Source organism: Phoca vitulina, unplaced genomic scaffold (genome assembly GCF_004348235.1).
Source record: "Phoca vitulina isolate PV1807 unplaced genomic scaffold, GSC_HSeal_1.0 scaffold44, whole genome shotgun sequence".
Lineage (NCBI taxonomy): Eukaryota > Metazoa > Chordata > Mammalia > Carnivora > Phocidae > Phoca > Phoca vitulina.
Window position 1 is genome coordinate 6,803,810 of NW_022589747.1, and position 19,164 is coordinate 6,822,973.

The 19,164-nt window shown below is 36.4% G+C and overlaps 1 pseudogene; it reads left to right on the forward strand.

Annotated features, from left to right (window-relative positions):
* The first annotated feature begins 10,692 nt into the window (after nucleotides 1-10,692).
* Nucleotides 10,693-16,321, forward strand: LOC116648504 (annotated as a pseudogene).
* The last annotated feature ends 2,843 nt before the right edge of the window (nucleotides 16,322-19,164 follow it).

Here is a 19,164-nt window from a genome sequence, read left to right on the forward strand (position 1 = left end):
ACATTCCTAAGAAGATACAGTGGGCAGGTGTATATGAAATCCATACTTAAGGAAAGAAATCTGGCTTGGAAATATGCTTTTGGATGTCCTTAGCACATAGGGGTATTTTAAACGTCTGAGAATGTGTGAGTTTACGGAAGGAGTGAATTGTAAGTTGTGATTTCCACAAGCTGTTAGTTTAAGGGAGATGAGCAGGAACCAGCAAAAAATGAGTAAGAGGCATTCGGGGACGTAGGAAAAAAAGACCAGGATAATGTGGTACTATAGACGCCACGTGAGGAAGGTATTTCTTTCTTTCTTTTTTTTAAGATTTTATTTATTTATCAGAGAGAGAGAGACAGAGGCAGGCAGAGGGAGAAGCAGGCTCCTTGCTCAGCAAGGAGCCCGATGTGGGACTCGATCCCAGGATGCTGGGATCATGACCTGAGCTGAAGGCAGACGCTTAACCGACTGAGCCACCCAGGCGTCCCGAGGAAGGTATTTCACGGGGGAGAAAGGAATCTGGGGCTGAGAATTGATTACGGAATTTAAATCACGGAAGTTACTAGGAACATTATAAATTGGTGATTCCAAGGCTTGAGTGAACTGGCTTTAGGAGAAAAAGAGGGAAATCCCAGAGTCTGTTAGACAATCCTCTCTAGGTGGTTGGCTGTCCAGGCAAAAATGGGGCAGGGCTGGTGAAGGAAGTGTGGTCAAGACAGATTTTTCTTTTCTAAAAGGGTTTAACTGCAGCATGTCTACATGCAGATAAAAATGAATCAGTGATAGAAAAACAAATGGCGTGCAAGAGCGAGGCCATCTATTTTGGAGGATGTCCTTAAGTTGGGTTGCTGGCGTGTTATCCCGCACTTGAGGGGCGTAGAGAGGTGGGTCTTAGGAGCCTAACGAGTGCATCCAAAGGAACAGAAGGGCCCTGTGGGGACTGAGGATGTGGAACCTGCAACTTTTCCTCTAGTTATGTCTGCTCTCTTCGTGCAAGAAAAAGCAGTTAGCCTTTAGAAGGGGAAGAGGAAGAAGGAGCTTACCATTATGATTTTACCCTTTTCCATATGAATTTATGGAAGATATACTTAAATTTTATTTTTTATTTTTTTTAAGGTTTTATTTATTTGACAAGAGAGAGACAGCCAGAGAGGGAACACAAGCAGGGGGAGTGGGAGAGGGAGAAGCAGGTTTCCCGTGGAGCAGGGACCCCGATGTGGGCCTGGATCCCAGGACCCTGGAATCATGACCTGAGCTGAAGGCAGATGCTTAAGGACTGAGCCACCAGGTACTCCTTGTTTAGCTTTTACACTCAAAATAACACTAAAAAATATTCAAATTATCTTTCTGGAGGTCTAGTAATAAAGATATTGTCAGTGTGCTGTGTTCTATTCTTCTAGCCACATTGCAGCTTCTCACTAGCAGGCAGTCACATTAAATGTGAGCCCCTCTCCTGTCTGCCCCCTGCCAAATTTGCTTTTTCTTCCTCCCCTCTGTTGAGTATTTCTTAATCTTTGAGCAAACACATTCTTCTCCAGACAAGTAAGACCCTTAGCCAAGAACCATATCTCAACAGTCATATTTCACAAAAAACAAACAAACAAACAAACAAAAAACCAGACAAGAACTCTGCACCTTATTCAATAATTCTTACAACGGGATGTTTTGAGTATCTTAAAGCATTGTTCTTCCTTCACGAACATGGTTGCTCAGCCATGTGGTTTATGTGAACTGCAGAAAGGCAGACACAGCATTAGTGTAAACAAAATGAAGGAGAAGCTGAAAAGAAAAGACATAGAAAAATTCATTTCAGGGGCACCTGGGTGGCTCAGTCGGTTAAGCGTCTGCCTTTGGCTCAGGTCATGATCCCAGGGTCCTGGGATCGAGCCCCGCATCGGGTTCCCTGCTCAGCGGGAACCCTGCTTTTCCCTCTCCCACTCCCCCTGCTTGTGTTCTCTCTCTCTGTCAAATAAATAAAATCTTTAAAAAAAAAAAAGAAAAAAGAAAAATTCATTTCAGTTAAAGTTTAACCAACCTGGGGTGCCTGAGTGGCTCATTCAGTTAAGCATCTGCCTTCAGCTCAGGTCATGATCCCGGGGTCCTGGGATCGAGTCCCATGTCACGCTCCCTGCTCAGGGGAGTCTGCTTCTCCCTCTCCCTCTGCAGCTCCCCCTGCTTGTGCACTCTCTCTCTCGCAAATAAATAATAAATAAAAATCTTAAAAAATAAATAAATAAAATAAAGTTTAACCAACCTGGCTCAAGTTCTGAGTCAGGGAAATGTTAAAGCTCCAGGTAGAAAATCATGTGATCTGAGCATGACACTTGTTATTTTATTTTAAGTATTTTTACCTGATATTGAAATTAAATGTGAGAACGTCCTAGAAGAAAGAATCCAACTGAGAATATTGGCTATTTTTATAAGCCCTGTACCATCATTTTGGATTCAAAATTTAGGTTATATTATCTTGGTTCCTCTAAGTAATAGTTACAATGCCCTATGTTTTAGAATACTGGAGAATTGAAAATAGCATTTTAATTTAGTAATATTTAAAAGCAATCAATATCTTTAAGATTTATATAAATGCAATGTAGATTTCATTTTTTCTATTTTGTGCATTTCTGTTGAGTTCTTATAGGAATAAACACATTTCAACTTTGTCCATTTTTTTTCATTCTCAAATATCAGTGTGGTTTATTTTTCAATATAAAATACCTCTCTAAACATTTAGCGCACTGTGATAATGCTTATCTTTATTCTTCATAGAATTCTTAACAATGTCACATATTATCTGTGTTATTAGCCATCAAGAAGTTATGCATTTAAGTGCTGTTTCCAAGAAGTCAAGAATTGTTATGGCTTGTTTTAGTTTTTTCTGCCTCCAAAGTGTACCCAGAATCTTGCCTTACACTTCTTTGCCATCCCAGCTACCTCGTATTTGTTTTATCATAGACCGTAATTACTTGGCATTGCTTCTGTTTTTCTTCCAGTATCATACTAACAAAAAATTTTAAAAGTGAAAGTTTTAAATGGTGACCTGAGGACATAATTTCAGACTTATCATATCTGCTTATATGAAGAATAGACATGCTTTGTGTCAAGAGATGGGATCAACACACGCTGCATATGTTCGGTGGGAATAGCACAGATTCTGTTCACGTGACCTGGCAGAAATCTCTTAGATGCTTTCCAGATAGTAAAATCAGTGTCCATTTAATCCACACAGAAGTAGCAATAGTTTGTATTTCCATAAAGGTGTCTCCTGATCCCAGCACCTCTTCCCAGGGACATATCCAAACTTTTATTAACAGATCCATTTTTACCAGGAGGGAAGCAAAGGCATATGGAAACATGGACACATGGAGGAACCCCACTGAATTCATCTGGATGGTCCGGGCTTTCATCCAGTTTAGGATGACCTCTTACTAATCCAGTCTGTGTTTGGTTGCATGAGAGCAATGAGATAAGTTTTCAGAAAGAACTTAGGATAATAAGTAGATGTCTTCAAAGTGATCACAGAGAATACAAGAGAGAGTAGAGACAGCAAGTCCAAGAAAGTGAGAAGTTGAGCACTGGGCTGTGGGGCTAGCTACCCACAATGCATAAAACAAGCACAGATTTAGTCAGCTGAGTTTGAATTTCCGATAGTCACTTACTCTTTACTCTTGAGCAAGTGTCTTAACCCGTCTCTGAATCACTTTCCTCACCTACAAATGAGAAAGTCATAAACACTAGTTTTGAGTTTTTAATAACTTAGTTTGTAAAAAGTTTAGCATGGTTACTGGGGAAAAAAAAAAACCCAAAATATTGCTTTGCTTTTTAATTCCAGATTACTCATCGTGTCTGAAGTAACCGTGATCACAGAGTCCGTCACAGTGATAGACTTTCCATTACACAAAAACAACATCGACAAAAACTATATACAGATGTGTGTGTCAACTAGAATTCAAGCTCGCTGAGAAGAGGAATTCTGGCTCATGCCATAACCCCAGCACTTGAGCAGTAACGAGCACATAGTAGGGGCTCGATAAATATTTATGGCATGAATAAAAGAATTTGCTTATGTGAAAGATCCACCGATTTGTTTTTGGCATGCATCTGCGCTGGAGCAAAGAGCTTTCAGAGACAAGTTAAGCACATGCTTAAATTTGGCATTAAGGACTCTTCCAAGACAGGGACTGACTGAGTCCTCAGGGATGACAGAGTGGAGGGTTGTAGAGATTATGTGCCACAGAAATAACTGGCATCTACATCCCTGAAGAGACTCAGGCCAGCTGTCAGTCTTGGCTGCAACAAGAAATACCAACACGTTTGAGTCTACATCACAGCTCTGGCAACCACACATTTCTCTCTCCCTTTCTTTCTCTCTCTGTTTCTTTGTCTGCCTCTACATCTCTCTGTCTCTCTTTCTCTTCTTCTCTCTTCCCTTGGCCTTCCTCTACTTCCCTCTCTTTCCTTGCCCTCCCTCCCCCCCTCTCTCCTTCCTTTTTCTTCTCAACTTTCTAAATGAAAATAAAATAAGAGACACCTCGTTGAGAAACATGTATAGCTGAGATTATTAACCAAGGGAATAGAAGACACTGCATATAGTACAGATATTCGGTGCCTCGTGAGTATTTCAGAAAACTGAAAGATTAATGCCAAGCAATGTAGGAGGGCCAGTCCTTATCTTGGAAAACTGTCTAATATTTCCAACATCCTCCTGACACAGAGGGAGAAGGGTGGGATGAATCTGCTTCCTGTTAACCCTTTAGGCCCCCTGGCAGAGGAAATGCTATCACATCAATTTCAGGATGACATTTTAGCGCCCAGATCTCTGGCAGAAAGTCAACAAATGGGCTTAAGAATTCTGTCTTATTGACAATTTCAAGTAGTTTATTTGATGCAGTTTTCAAAATTTTGGTTTTGGCAGCTACACAGTCTTGGGACTGCCAGTAACCTCCTCCAAACCCTCCCTACCTCACAAATAAATCACAGTGTGGAAATTAAAAATAAATTCTATTTCTGGGGAGACCATGAAGGTGTGGCTGCCACAATTGCTTTGGTGTCGGTGAAAATGGCACAAAAGAGGGAAAAAAAAACCAAAAACCAAAAAAAACCCTAAACATCATCCTGGGAGGAGGTTTTCTGCATGTAACAATAAAATTCATACAAGTTGTCCTACCATGCTTACTCATGACAACCCAATTCCTACCCTATAGCATAAGCCTTCCCAACCACATGGGGGGAAAATAATGACACAAATAAATACACAAAGAGAACTGATGCCTACGCAGGCTGAATTTTGAGCGGGTTCACTATTAGACATCAGAACAGAGCTTAGGCAAACATGCTTTATATTGTGGTTTTCTGAGACTCCGTAAGGAAGGGTGTTCTCACCTACTGTTTTAATCAGAAAAAATGTACATCGTGTGCCTATCTTATGGTTTCATTTCTACTAAATTGTTATAATAAATGAAAAATAGAAAATGTAATAAAAATTATCCTAAACGTGTTATATAAGTTTTAAGTTTCTTCATTTAATACACATCCATGATTTCTGATATAAAAAGGTTTCCATGCTATATATATATTTTTTTAAGGATTTCAAAATGATCATTCCTCACACCTTTCAAGTATGTATGTATGTATATATTATCTATCTATTTATCTAACTATCTATCATCTATCTATATCATGACGCTTAATTTGAAATACAGGTGTTGTGGTCAAATATTTTTTCTGTGGTCAAATATTTTTGACCCAACATTTTGAATAGGAAGTTGAGCCCAGAATATCTTAGGATTTCATGCCTAACAATTCACCCCTAAATCAAAATCCAGCAAAATAGATTTAACAGTTTTTATACTTTTCTCTTTAAAAGTCATTAAAATTCAATGATGTGCTTTGCCTTAATGTGTCCCAGCAATTTGATAGCTGGATTTCACAGACTTTTAATTGCCCATCAGTTAATGCAAACCCTCTCATGCTTCATCATCACATGCAGGTTTGATTTGTTTGATATAATCACATTAATATTAGAAGAATATTACAACTTCTAGATACCTTTCTTACAAAAAGGCTAATTAGTTTGAGCTAGAGAATAAATAATTGATTATGTGGATAATGAAGCAAATATCTAAAGATAAAAACCAGCATGTAATTGACATTTCCTTTTGGTAGACTCACTAAAGATTAATAAGAACTGAAAATTTTCTTCTGAATATGTTATATATATTTTTTCATAATGTGATGATCTCTTTTCAGAGAAAAAGTTGAAAATTTTTTTGTTGTTCGTAATTATGGATTTTGAGAGACTTTTCCTAAGTATTGTGATTAAGTTAATTTGTCTACATGACTAGACTAAACTGTGCAGTCTATTGAAAACCATTTTCTTAGCTCTAGGGCCTAGATGTGAAACATCATTTAGATAGGAACTAATGAAATTATCCTTATCTGAATGCCTTCAAGGAGATAAGGAAGTAAATGTCAATTCTGCTATTTCTATAAGGCAACAAGTCACAGTACTCAACACATAATCAAAAGAAACATTTAAAATAATCTCTGTGGTCTAATTAAAAGTTCAATTAAGGAAACTATAATGATCTCCACTGATGAACTTTTACAAAAGACACATTTTAATAGATAAATTTTACTATGAAAAAAATAAAATAAAGCATTGCAATTTCAGTAGAAGTCCATTTGCCATTGAAACGCTTTTGACAGCAGTTTTTATTTTACTGCAATTTCCAAAGAAGCATGTAGATAAGGATCTACAGAGCTTAGAGCAAGCTGTGAGAATACTTTGGAGGGAAGCTCTGCGCTGATTTATTTTGTAGAACCAAAATCACCTTCTATTTATCTGTACTGTGTCCTAGAAGACACTGGTTTAGAGACATAATGGATGTCCTGGTCACTATATTAGTGTATTAGCTAAAAACAAAAATTCAAGAAAGAAAGAGAGAAAGAAAGAAAGAAGAAAGAAAGAAAAAAAAAGAAAGAAAGAAAGAGAAAGAAGAAAAGAAGGAAGGAAGGAAGAGAAAGAAAGAAAGAAGAAAAGGAAGAAAGGAAGAGAAAGAAAGAAAGAGAAGAAAAGAAGGAAGAAGAGAAAGAAAGAAAAAAAGGGAAGGAAGGAAGAAAGAAAGAAAGAAAGAAAAGAAAGAAAGAAAGAAAGAGAGAGAGAAAGAGAGAAAGAAAGAGAAAGAAAGAAAGAAAGAAAGAGAAAGAGAGAAAGAAAGAAAGAAAGAAAGAAAGAAAAAGAAAGAAAGAAAGAAAGAAAGAAAGAAAGAAAGAAAGAAAGAAAGAAAGAAAGAAAGAAAGAAAAAGAAAGAAGGGAAGGAAGGAAGGAAGGAAGGAAGGAAGGAAGGAAGGAAGGAAAGAAGAAAGATTCCTCTGTAGCAGGCTTTACAAACAAACAACATGCCTGCATATCTCATGCTCCCACCATCTTATCTGATTTTCACATTATTTCTAAACATTAGAGAAGACAGCTGTTATTGTTCTTAATATGTGAATACCACAACCACTACCAAAACGTCAACAACAAACACTGCAGCTCAGGGATGATAAGTGATGTTGACCTTAAAGGTCAAACAGACAGTTCTTTTATTAGCAAAATGGATTTGTTTGAAAATAGCAGAGGGACTACAGTTTGGGACAGGCAAGCTTTGGCAACCCATGGGAAAGTCCAGAGATCAAAAGAGAGATAAACTCTGCTACCACAGCAGAGTTGAGTAGTTTCAATAGAGGTGTTAGAGTAAAAAACTTTTACTATATGGCCCTTTAAAAAAAAAAAAAGTGCAGATTTCCCTTCTAAGAAAGCCTTCCATCCTATCTGATTCTGTACTAGTAGGTGCTTTTGATTGTCTTGGGCTATTTTATAGTTACCTATGTGTAAATTCATTTCAGCACCTTTGAATGTCTATATGTGTGTATTTTTTCATTCTCTTTGCCACTAATTATAGTAACTTACTGGTTGCCTCATTAAGATAACAAGTAAAATTTTACTTTTCATATGTATTCATTCATTTACTTTTTTAAAAAAAAATTATTCCAGTATAGTTAACATACAGTGTTATATAAATTTCAGATGGGGGCACCTGGTGGCTCAGTCAACGGAGCTTCTGACTCTTCGTGTCAGCTCAGGTCACGATCTCATGGGTCTTGGGACCGAGCCCCAGGTCGGGCTCCATGCTCAGCAGGGACTGAAGATTCTTTCCTTCTATTCCTCCCCATTCACACCCACCCACACACACACACACACACACTCTCTCTCTCTCTCTTTCTCTCAAATAAATAAATCTTAAAAAAAAATTTTCAGATGTACAATACAGTGATTCAACAATTACATATATTACTCACCGCTCATCATGATAAGTTTACTTTTAATCCACTTCTCCTATTTTATCCATCCTCCCCATCCACTGCCCCTCTGGTAACCATCAGTTTGTTCTCTATAGTTAAAAACCTGTTTCTTGGTTTGACTCTTTTTTTCTTTGTTCATTTGTTTTCTTAAATTCCACATATAAGTGAAATCATATGGTATTTATCTTTCTCCTACTGACTTATTTCACTTAACATTATACCCTCTAGATGTACCCATGATGGTGCAAATGGCAAGATTTCATTCTTTTTATATATTTTGTATATTTATTTTATTCTTTATATATATATACCACCTCTTCTTTATCCATTTATCTATCCATGGACACTTGGGCTGCCTCCATAATTTGGCTATTGTAAATAATGTTGTAATAAACATAGGGGTGCATATATCCTTTCGAATTAGTGTTTTCATATTCTTTGGGTAAATTCTTTCAAATTACTGGATCATATGGTAATTATATTTTTAATTTTTTGAGAAATGGCCATACTCTTTTCTATAGCGGCTGCACAACTTACATCCCCACATACAGTGTACAAGTCTTCCTTTTTCTTCCCATCCTTGCCAATAGTTGATGTTTCTTGTGTTTTTTATTTTTGCCATTCTCACAGAAGTGAGGTGATATCTCATTGTAGTTGTGATTTGCATTTCCCTAATGATTAGTGATGTCAAGGATCTTCTCATGTGTTAACTGGTCATCTATATGTCTTCTTTGGGGAAATGTCTGTTCATATCTTCTGCCCATTTTTAATTGGATTTTGTGTGTGTATGTGAGTTGTGTGATTTCTTGATATATTTGGGATACTAATCCTTTATTGCATATGTCCTCTGTAAATATCTTCTCCCATTCTGTAATTTGTCTTTTAGTTTCACTGAGTGTTTCCCTCACTGTGCAGAAGCTTTTTATTTTGATGCAGTCTCAATAGTTTATTTTGCTTTTGGTTCTCTTGCCTTATGAGACATATCTAGAAAAATGTTGCTATGGCTGATGTCAGAGAAATTATTCCCTGTGCTCTCTCCTAGGATTTTTATGATTTCAGGCCTCACATTTAACTCCTTAATCCATTTTGAATATATTTTTGAGTATAGTGTATGAAGGTGGTCCAATTTCATTATTTTGCATGTAGCTGTCCAGTTTTCCCAACACAATTTGTTGAAAAGACTTTATTTTTTCCATTGCATATTCTTGCCTTTTTGTTGAAGATTAATTGACCATATAATTGTATGTTTATTTCTGGGTTTTTTATCTGTTCCAGTGATCTGTGAGTTTATTTTTTGGCCAGTACTGCACTCTTTTGATTACTAAAACTTTGTAGTAATCAAATCTTAAAATCTGAGATTGTGATACCTCTAGTTTTGTTCTCCTTTTTCAAATTTTTTTTTTTTTAATTTTATTATGTTATGTTAGTCACCATACAATACATCATTAGTTTTTGATGTGGTGATCCACGATCCATTGTTTCCGTATAACACCCAGTGCTCCATGCAGTACGTGCCCTCCTTAATACCCATCACCGGGCTAACCAACCCCCCCTCCCCCATCCCCTCTAAAACACTGTTTGTCTCTCAGAATCCATAGTCTCTCATGGTTCATCTCTCCCTCCAAATTGCTTTGGCTGAGGTCTTTCGTGGTTCCATACAAATTTTAATATTATACATTCTAGCTCTGTGAAAAAGGATGTTGGTATTTTGATAGGGATTGCATTAAATCTGTAGATTGCTTTGGGTAGTACAAACATTTTAACAATATTTGTTCTTCAAATCCATGAACATGGAATGTCTTTCCATTTGTGTCATCTTCCACTTGTTTCATCAGTGTTTTATAGTTTGTTCAGAGTACACGTTTTTCACCTCCTCGGTTAAATTTATTCCTAGGTATTTTATTATTTTTATTCATATGAGAGTCATAATTTTTTCTTTAAAAATATTAGTCTTTGACAACATACTTTGTCATTTGTTTCCCTTTAAATACCTCAAATAACTGAAAGGATTTGGCCTATAAGCACAATGTAAGCAAATGCTTTTGCTATGGGACCATCAGGTAGAGAACAACCGATAACCCAGTAACATAGGAAAGATTCATTACATTGGAATTTGAATGATATGAAGTGGGAAAATGCTTTTAAAACATGCAAAAAGAACATGAGAGAAAATGTTTGGTTTGTTTAAATGAGAAGTGGTTACTGTGCATTCTGGAAGAACTTGTAATTATTTTGAAAAGGACATTTTCATAGGACTATGTTTTAAGCATTAGTTCTCCCCCTTCACTACCCCCACACCCATTTACATCCACAACAACTTGGAATTGTTGGTCAGGCCTAGGAAAGAAGGAACGTGCAACCGCAGCGATGGCACAGTTAGATGCTCAGAAGTTTTATGGCCACCACCTTCTGAATACACAAAGTAGACCCAGTTCTGTAGGAGAGAAGGGACTAGGAAGGTTGAATCATAAGACTGTAGTTATTTACAAGTCCTGTTTACTTGGAGACTGTGAGCTATCTACTCCTTGACATCATCCAATCAAAGGACTGCAGAACACATGAAAAAGTGCTCAACATCGCTCGGCATCAGGGAAATACAAATCAAAACCTCAGTGAGATACCGCCTCACACCAGTCAGAATGGCTAAAATTAATAAGTCAGGAAACAACAGATGTTGGCGGAGATGTGGAGAAAGGGGAACCCTCCTACACTGTTGGTGGGAATGCAAGCTGGTGCAGCCACTCTGGAAAACAATATGGAGGTTCCTCAAAAAGTTGAAGATAGAGCTACCATATGACCCAGCAATTGCCCTACTGGGTATTTGCCCAAAGTATACAAGTGTAGGAATCTGAAGGGACACCTGCACCCCAATGTTTATAACAGCAATGTCCACAATAGTCAAACTATGGAAAGAGCCCAGATGTCCATCGACAGATGAATGGATAAAGAAGAGGCGGTATACATATGCAATGGAATATTACACAGCCATCAAAAAAATGAAATCTTGCCATTTGCAATGACATGGATGGAACTAGGGGGTATTATGCTAAGTGAAATAAGTCAATCAGAGAAAGACAGTTATCATATGATCTCACTGATATGTGGAATTTGAGAAACAAGGCAAAGGATCATAAGGGAAGAGAGGAAAAAAATGAAACAAGACAAAACCAGGGAGGGAGACAAGCCATAAGAGACTCTTAATCTCAGGAAAGAAACTAAGGGTTGCTGGAGCAGAGGGGGATTGGGGGATGGGGTGGCTGGGTGATGGACTTTGGGGGAGGTATGTGTTGTGGTAAGTGCTGTGTATTGTGTAAGACTGTTGAATCACAGACCTGTACCCCTGAAACAAATAATACATCATATGTTAATAAAAAAATAAATAAAAATTTAAAAAACCCCACAAAGGACTGCAGAGTTGAAACACTAAGCTCAAAATTGGGGAAGGATGAATTCCTCTTCAGTCAGACATGTTTATAGCCATTCCAATGGGCATGTCACTTACCCATCATTCTAGACTGAGCAATGTGTCCCCTTTCACGGGAATTTTAGGGCATTGATTTAAATACCTTATTGTTTATTAGATTGCATAATAGTGACAGAGTGAGCCAAATTTTATCCTTGAAAACTCATTACTATTAGGCCATACTGGCCTAAGAGGGTGTCCAGTGATACTCTAGGACAATGTGGGTTTGAAATCTAAATTCTAGGGATGCAGTCCTGGGTGGCTCAGTCGGTTAAGCATCTGCTTTCAGCTCAGGTCATGATCCCAGAGTCCTGGGATCGAGTGCCACATAGGGTTCCTTGCTCAGCGGGGAGCCTGCTTCTCCCTCTGCCTGCCATTCTCCCTGCTTGTGTGCTCTCTCTCTCTGACAAATAAATAAATAAAATCTTTATAAATAAATAATAAATAATTTTATGTGGGATTTTTCTTTCTTTGTCTGATGTAATTCACTTAGCATAATATCCTCTAGATTCATCCATATTGTCCAAATGGCAAGATTCCATTTTTTTTTCATTTACATTTTTACCTGAGTATAGTTGACACACAACGTTACATTAGTTTCAGGTTTACAACATAGTGATTCATCATTTCTATATTTTATGCTATGCTCATTACAAGTGTAGCTACCATGTGTCACCATATAGAACTCTTATAATATCGTAGACTATATTCCTTATGCTGTAGTTTTTATCCCCATGACTTATGCATTCCATAACTGGAAGCCTGTATCTCCCACTCCCCTTCCTTCTGGCGCCATCAGTTTGTTCTCTGAATCTATAGGTCTAAGTCTGCTTTTTGTTTATTTATTTGTTTATTATTTGTTTGTTTGTTTTGTTTTTAGATTCCACTTATGAATGAAATCATATGGTATTTGTCTTTCTTAGTCTTACTTATTTCACTTAGCATAATACCTTTTAGGTCCATTCATGTTGTCACAAATGGCAAGATCTCATCCTGTCATATGGCTGCATAATATTCCATTACATATATATATGTATTCATATATATATGAATATTGGAATTTAGGAATATAATTAGGAATATATATATATGAATTATGTGTGTGTGTATATATGTATATATACACATATATATGTATTTATATAAAACTTCTTTATCCATCTAATGATGGACACTTAGGTTGCTTCCATATCTTGGCTATTGTAAATAATGCTGCAATAAATATAAGGGTGATAATTTTACTTATATATGGAATCTAAAATAAAACAAAACAAAACAAGCAAACAGAGCCAGACTCATAAATACAGAGAACAAACTGGTGATTGCCAGAACGGAAGATGGGAGGATGGGCAAAATATCTGAAGGGGATAAACTTCCAGTTATAAAGTAAGTAAGTCACAGGGATAAAGAGTACAGCAAAGGAAATACAGTCAATACATTGTAATAACTTTGTGTGGAGAGAGATAGTAGTTATACTAGTCAAATCACTATGTTGTGTACCTGAAACTAATATAGCATTGTATTTCAATAATATATTACAATGCTGTAATATAGTTTAACTATATTAAAGAAAAAAGAAAAAAAGAAATATGTGGGAATGGTGTTAGAAGATGAAATTTGCAGATCGAAAATACCAGACCAGAGGATTTGTACTTTATTTATCTGGCTGTCTTAACAGATTTGAAGCAGGGCCTTGAAATAGCTTTTTGTTTGTTTTCTTATTTTAATCACAATAACTATATCAACATTGTGAAACACAGCTACGTGGAGGAAAAATGATGACAAAGAAAACTGAAACGTTCTGTAAAAAGTAATTTTTCAGATAAGAGTTTCTTTTGTAAAGAAGCAAAACATCATTTTTCAATATTCCTACCAATTCACAAGTTAATAAAATAGATTATTATAAGAGATCCTTTTAACAATTCCTGAGAAACCAAATTTTTTTTATTTTGAAATTTTGATTCTTTAGTGTTGTGTTAAGTGTTAACATTATGTTGAGACATTTTACTTTTACTTTATCATGGTTTCTATCCAGCATGTGTGTGTGATTTATCCAAGACCAATTCACTTAACTTTGCAAATAATAACGAGGCTTACAATCAGATGTACATATAAGTGTATCATATCTGAAGGGAACTTAAGTATGTGGAACATTAAACAAAATAATGAAGTAACAAAATACTATAATATTTAAAGAACAAGATGTGGACCAATATTTTATTTCTTTGTTCTACATTTCAAGTTGTCTAATTTTATAATAAATAAATGCTTATATTTTTATATATAAATCTTTGGGGCAATATGAGTATAATAACATAATAATATTCCACTTCTATAGAAGTTGTTTACTAAAGGAGACATGTTATGTTTAAGTAGAAAACAATAATAATGGTATTTAAAGCCCAAATACCTGGTTTAAATAAGAATAAGACCACAACAGGTCAGACTAAATTCTCAGTCAGACCCTCCTCAAATTACAAGTGTATAGAAATAATGGATAATATTGAAAATAATAACAAGAAATGTATAAATAAATTTAGCAATGAAAATTCAAAATCAGCTTTGTTAGTAATTTATAAATCAAGCACTTAAAATTAGTAAGCATATTAAGAATTTGAAATCTATCCACACATACATACTTATTATGTTTACTCTAAATGTATCATAATTATAAATTTGCCCTATGAGTTGAATACTTATTATGTAGCAATAATCATTATAATGGTATAGAATTATCATGGAGATAGGAAAAGCAATGGAATTTTCTTTTTAAGATTTTATTTATTTATTGGAGAGAGAGAGCATGAGCAGGGGGAGTGGCAGAGGCAGAGCGAGAAGCAGGCTCCCCACTGAGCAGGACTCGATCCCAGGACCCCGGGATCATGACCCAAGCTGAAGACAGATGCTTAACTGACGGAGCCACCCTGGCACCCCAAAATTTTTTAACCAGATGTTGCAATATACACCACTGGTAAAGAATGGACAGTAATTTTTTTTTTCCCCCTGGGAAAATATCCTCTGGGAAAAAGAAATTTAATCCCTACTTCACACATTAAAAGAATGAATTATAGACTAACTAATGGCATGAATATCTGACCCAAATTTTAAGAAGAAACCATAAGAAAATATTGTTATGACCCCTGATGAAAAAATAAGAGATAACCTAAAGATGAATTTTACATAAATAAGAAAAAAATAATAATAACACATAGAAAAACTAGCACAGATTATGACACAGGTTATATATAGGAAGGGAAAACCACATGACCAAGAAACATATGAAGAGATGCTCAAACTAATAATCAGAAAATGCAAACCTAGGCAAAAGGTAATATGATTTCACGTTGGTAAGTTTGGAAAAGATGCAGAATTACAGAAATTCACATGTTCTATGGGGAGGACCGTAAATTGGGAAGCCCATGTTTGGAAGAAGCATGTGGCAAGAATTAATTAACTTTAAGATGAGGTACCTATGATCCTGAACGTCCAATTCTAGCAACTGAAATTTAGCAAAACTCTAAATGTGAATGTTACAATCTTGTATCACAATAGTGTAAGATGACAAACTAGACCTACATGTGTGAGAGACAATGGACTCTGAAAAACAAACTGAGGGTTCTAGAGGGGAGGGGGTTGGGAGGATGGGTTAGCCTGGTGATGGGTATTGAGGAGGGCACTTTCTGCATGGAGCACTGGGTGTTATGCACAAACAATGAATAATGGAACACTATATCTAAAACTAATGATGTAATGTATGGGGATTAACATAACAATAAAAAAAATTAAAAAAAAATTTTGATGATCACAATAAAAAATAGTGATCATCAAAAAAACCATTTCCAACCATGTTGGCTGGAGCGGGAGAAGGCTCGCGGTGAAGACTGTACTTAGTTAGCTGGTGGGTGGACTGAGTGGGCGCAGACAGAGACCTGCACAGAGACGCTGAACCAGAAGACCTCCGAATGGGTATCGGGCGTCATGCACGAAGTTGTCCTTGCTGATTTCGGTCTGGCCGAAAGCACAGCGACAGCAGGACCAGGCCACACCTACCATACGGAGAAGCTACAGATCTCACTGCCGCTGCCCATCTGGGGATGGACCAGCCGCCGCGCTGACACGGACCGATTAGGTTGTGCCGTGATGTGTTTTAACAGAACCAGGGCGCCATGGCAAGGACCGAAGGCTGCAACAAAAAAGCAAAAATATGAGAAGATGAGTGAAAAGGAGAGGGCCACGCCTGTTGAAGTTTTATCTGAGGGGTTTCCTGCAGAATTTGCCATGTACTTAAACTGTCGTGGCTGTGATTTGAGGAAGCCCCGGGTTACACGTACCTGAGGCAGCTGGTCCTCGTCTTTTCGGGACCCTGGACCGCCAGATGACCGCACATGTGACTGGACAGCGTTAAAGCAGAAAGCAGCCCAGCGAGCAGCCTCGGTGGCAGGGACTGGCTTACCCAGCCGAACTCTAGCTCACGACTCTGCTTCGTTCCCCGCTTTGGGGGGCGCATTTTTATTTATTTATTTATTTTTTTAATGTCCGGAGATGGCTATTCTAACTACTGTTGAATGTCTCTTTTTTGGGACGGTATAACAAGGAAATAAAAAAGAATATATATGAAGGGAGAAACTGGTTATCTCCTCCCATTTGGTTGTGCTCATGCTCCTATGGCCTACAAATGACATTTTGGAAGTTTGTGTTTACTATTATTTTCCATCAACAAATAGCAAGAGGTTTTCCTATTTCTACTAGTCCTTGCAACACTATTAAAATGTTTCAAGCAGGGAATACTGTCATGATTATAAAGTTAATTCCATTGTAATAAAAATACCAAACAAAAAGATTTTAGAACCCAAGTCAAAAAAAAAAAAAAAAAATTCCCAGTGATGTGTCTACTATGACATAATTTATGAAAATTCAATAATCACACAACATAGTGCCATAAGTACATGGTTACGTATCAATTTTGAAAAAAATGTAAAAAACTATTTTGAGATCACCAATTAACATAAAGTTTTCTGGAGGAACTGAGATTAAGAATGAAACGGAGAATGGATACAAAACATCTATGTACATACCTGTAATTTCTTGTTTTCTTAAAATCAGGTTATCTGAATAACGAATGGCATAAAGTTAACATTTATTAAATCTGCTTATTAGCTGTCTTGGTGTTTGTATAAAAATTTGTGCATAAACATATAAATATATAAATAAATAAATGTATAAATATATATACACATAATATAATATATATATAATATAATTGCATATATATACATAGGCCTATATAGGTATACATATATATGATATTAACATTTTTAAGTTAAAGCACATTAATACATGCTTTCTGAGATTGGATAGCTCAATGTAGACTCAAAACTTCATGATTTTGTGAAGGAGATTAAAAAAAAAAAAAATCCCTGAAGATTAGTAGGATTCAGAAAGGTGTGTGTAAAAAGTCAAGAGATCATTTGAGACGAAACCTCCATAAACAAAAAAGTCCATATATTGTGCTCAGGAAACAACTAGAAGATTGACTGGAATTTAAATTTCATGGTTGATATTATTTGTCAAACTAAGAAACAAAAGCCTAAATTACACATGTTCTCTGAAAGGCTGAGAGCTTCTTGAAAATAGTGAGATGAAGACAATATGTTGTATGTATGTGAATGAGTTTTCCTGGTGTTAAAATATTTTCCAGATTTTATCCAACAGCAGCAGGACACAAGTTTATTTTTTTTCTTATTTTGGAGTGTAATAATGCTCTTAATTTACCAGGGGGCTATGAGCTAGAAAAAAAATCTTATTCCTATACAAATTATGGTCTAACAGTAGGACAGATATAAACTTAAAAGAAAAAAAAAAATGATTTCAATCACAATGAAATCACATTTAATTTCTATGATGTCATACTAGCTATTCCAGGTTTTTAGTTTCTTTAACTATACATGGGACCTACTCCAAAGGACTGTTATGAAAATGAAACGGGATTGGGGCGCCTGGGTGGCTCAGTCGTTAAGCGTCTGCCTTCGGCTCAGATCAAGGATCCCAGGGTCCTGGGATCGAGCCCCGCATCGGGCTCCCTGCTCGGCGAGAAGCCTGCTTCTCCCTCTCCCACCCACCCTGCTTGTGTTCCCTCTCTCGCTGTCTCTCTCTCTGTCAAATAAATAAATAAAATCTTAAAAAAAAAAAAAGGAAATGGGATAACTTTACTAAAACACATTATAATGAAGTCTTAATCAGTGTCAGTGTCCATCTCGAAATAATTCAAGAAAATCATTTTACTGATCCCATAATCATTTACTCAAATAAGGATAGAGATTTAGACTTAAATGAGTAAAAGAAACAACTCTTGGTATATAGAACAAGGAAAGAGGAATTAATTATATTATAAAAGTGTAATGACAGCTACATTTCTGACAGTAAATAAATTATTCTTTAAGCTTGGTTCTCAACCCGGAAGTTATAATGCAAGAATTTAAAAACTTATTTCTGTCATCTGCTTTGTGACCACATTAATCTTGCAGAATGATGGAGGCATTAAATGGAACTCTTTAATTAGACCATGTCAAGAGACCCTCAGGACTCTACAAATGCAAGAAAATAATGTATTTCTGACTTAATTCATGTCAAAATGTTTCAGATTCTATTATAATTTATTAATTCATTTATTCAACAAATATTTATTGAACATCAATCATTGGCTGAAGGGTACTGCAGGAAAAATAACAGACGGTCCTGTTCTCAAGAAGCTGTATTCAAAAGTGGGAGGGGGACAATACATAAGCAAATATCTTCTCTGCTAATTGTATCCTCTAAGAAAAAGTGGGTAGGAGATTAGCAAATGATAGTGTGGGTATGTGTGTGCAGGAGTGTGCACATGTGTGTATGTTTAGGGAAATGCCTCTGAGGAGGGACCTGCAGAAAGTGAAGGAGTAAAACCTGAATTTCTGAAGGGAATGATATGACAGTCAGAAAGAAAAACAAGTGCAAAGGTCCTGAGGCAGCTGTGAGCTTGTGCTTGTTTTTTTCTTTAATTTTTTTAATTTTAATTTTTTGGGGGGGATGTTTCAGAATGTTCAGGAGGCTTATGAACCTGAAGTCAACTAAGTGAGTGTGGGATAGGGGCTAAAGTCAAGGAGGCCACAGGGACCCGAATAAAAAGTCTTTAAGTCCATGCGGGATCTTTGGCTTTTATTCTGGACGAGAAAGGAAGACACCAGAAGGATTTAAGTAGGGAAATAATACAGAAAAACAGTAGGTGCATATTGCAATGGTCTTTGTAGGAGATGATGGTGACTTAAGGTAGTGTGGTAATAATGGAGATAGGGGAGCTAATGTGATTCTGGATTGATTCCAAAGTTAGAAATAACATTAAA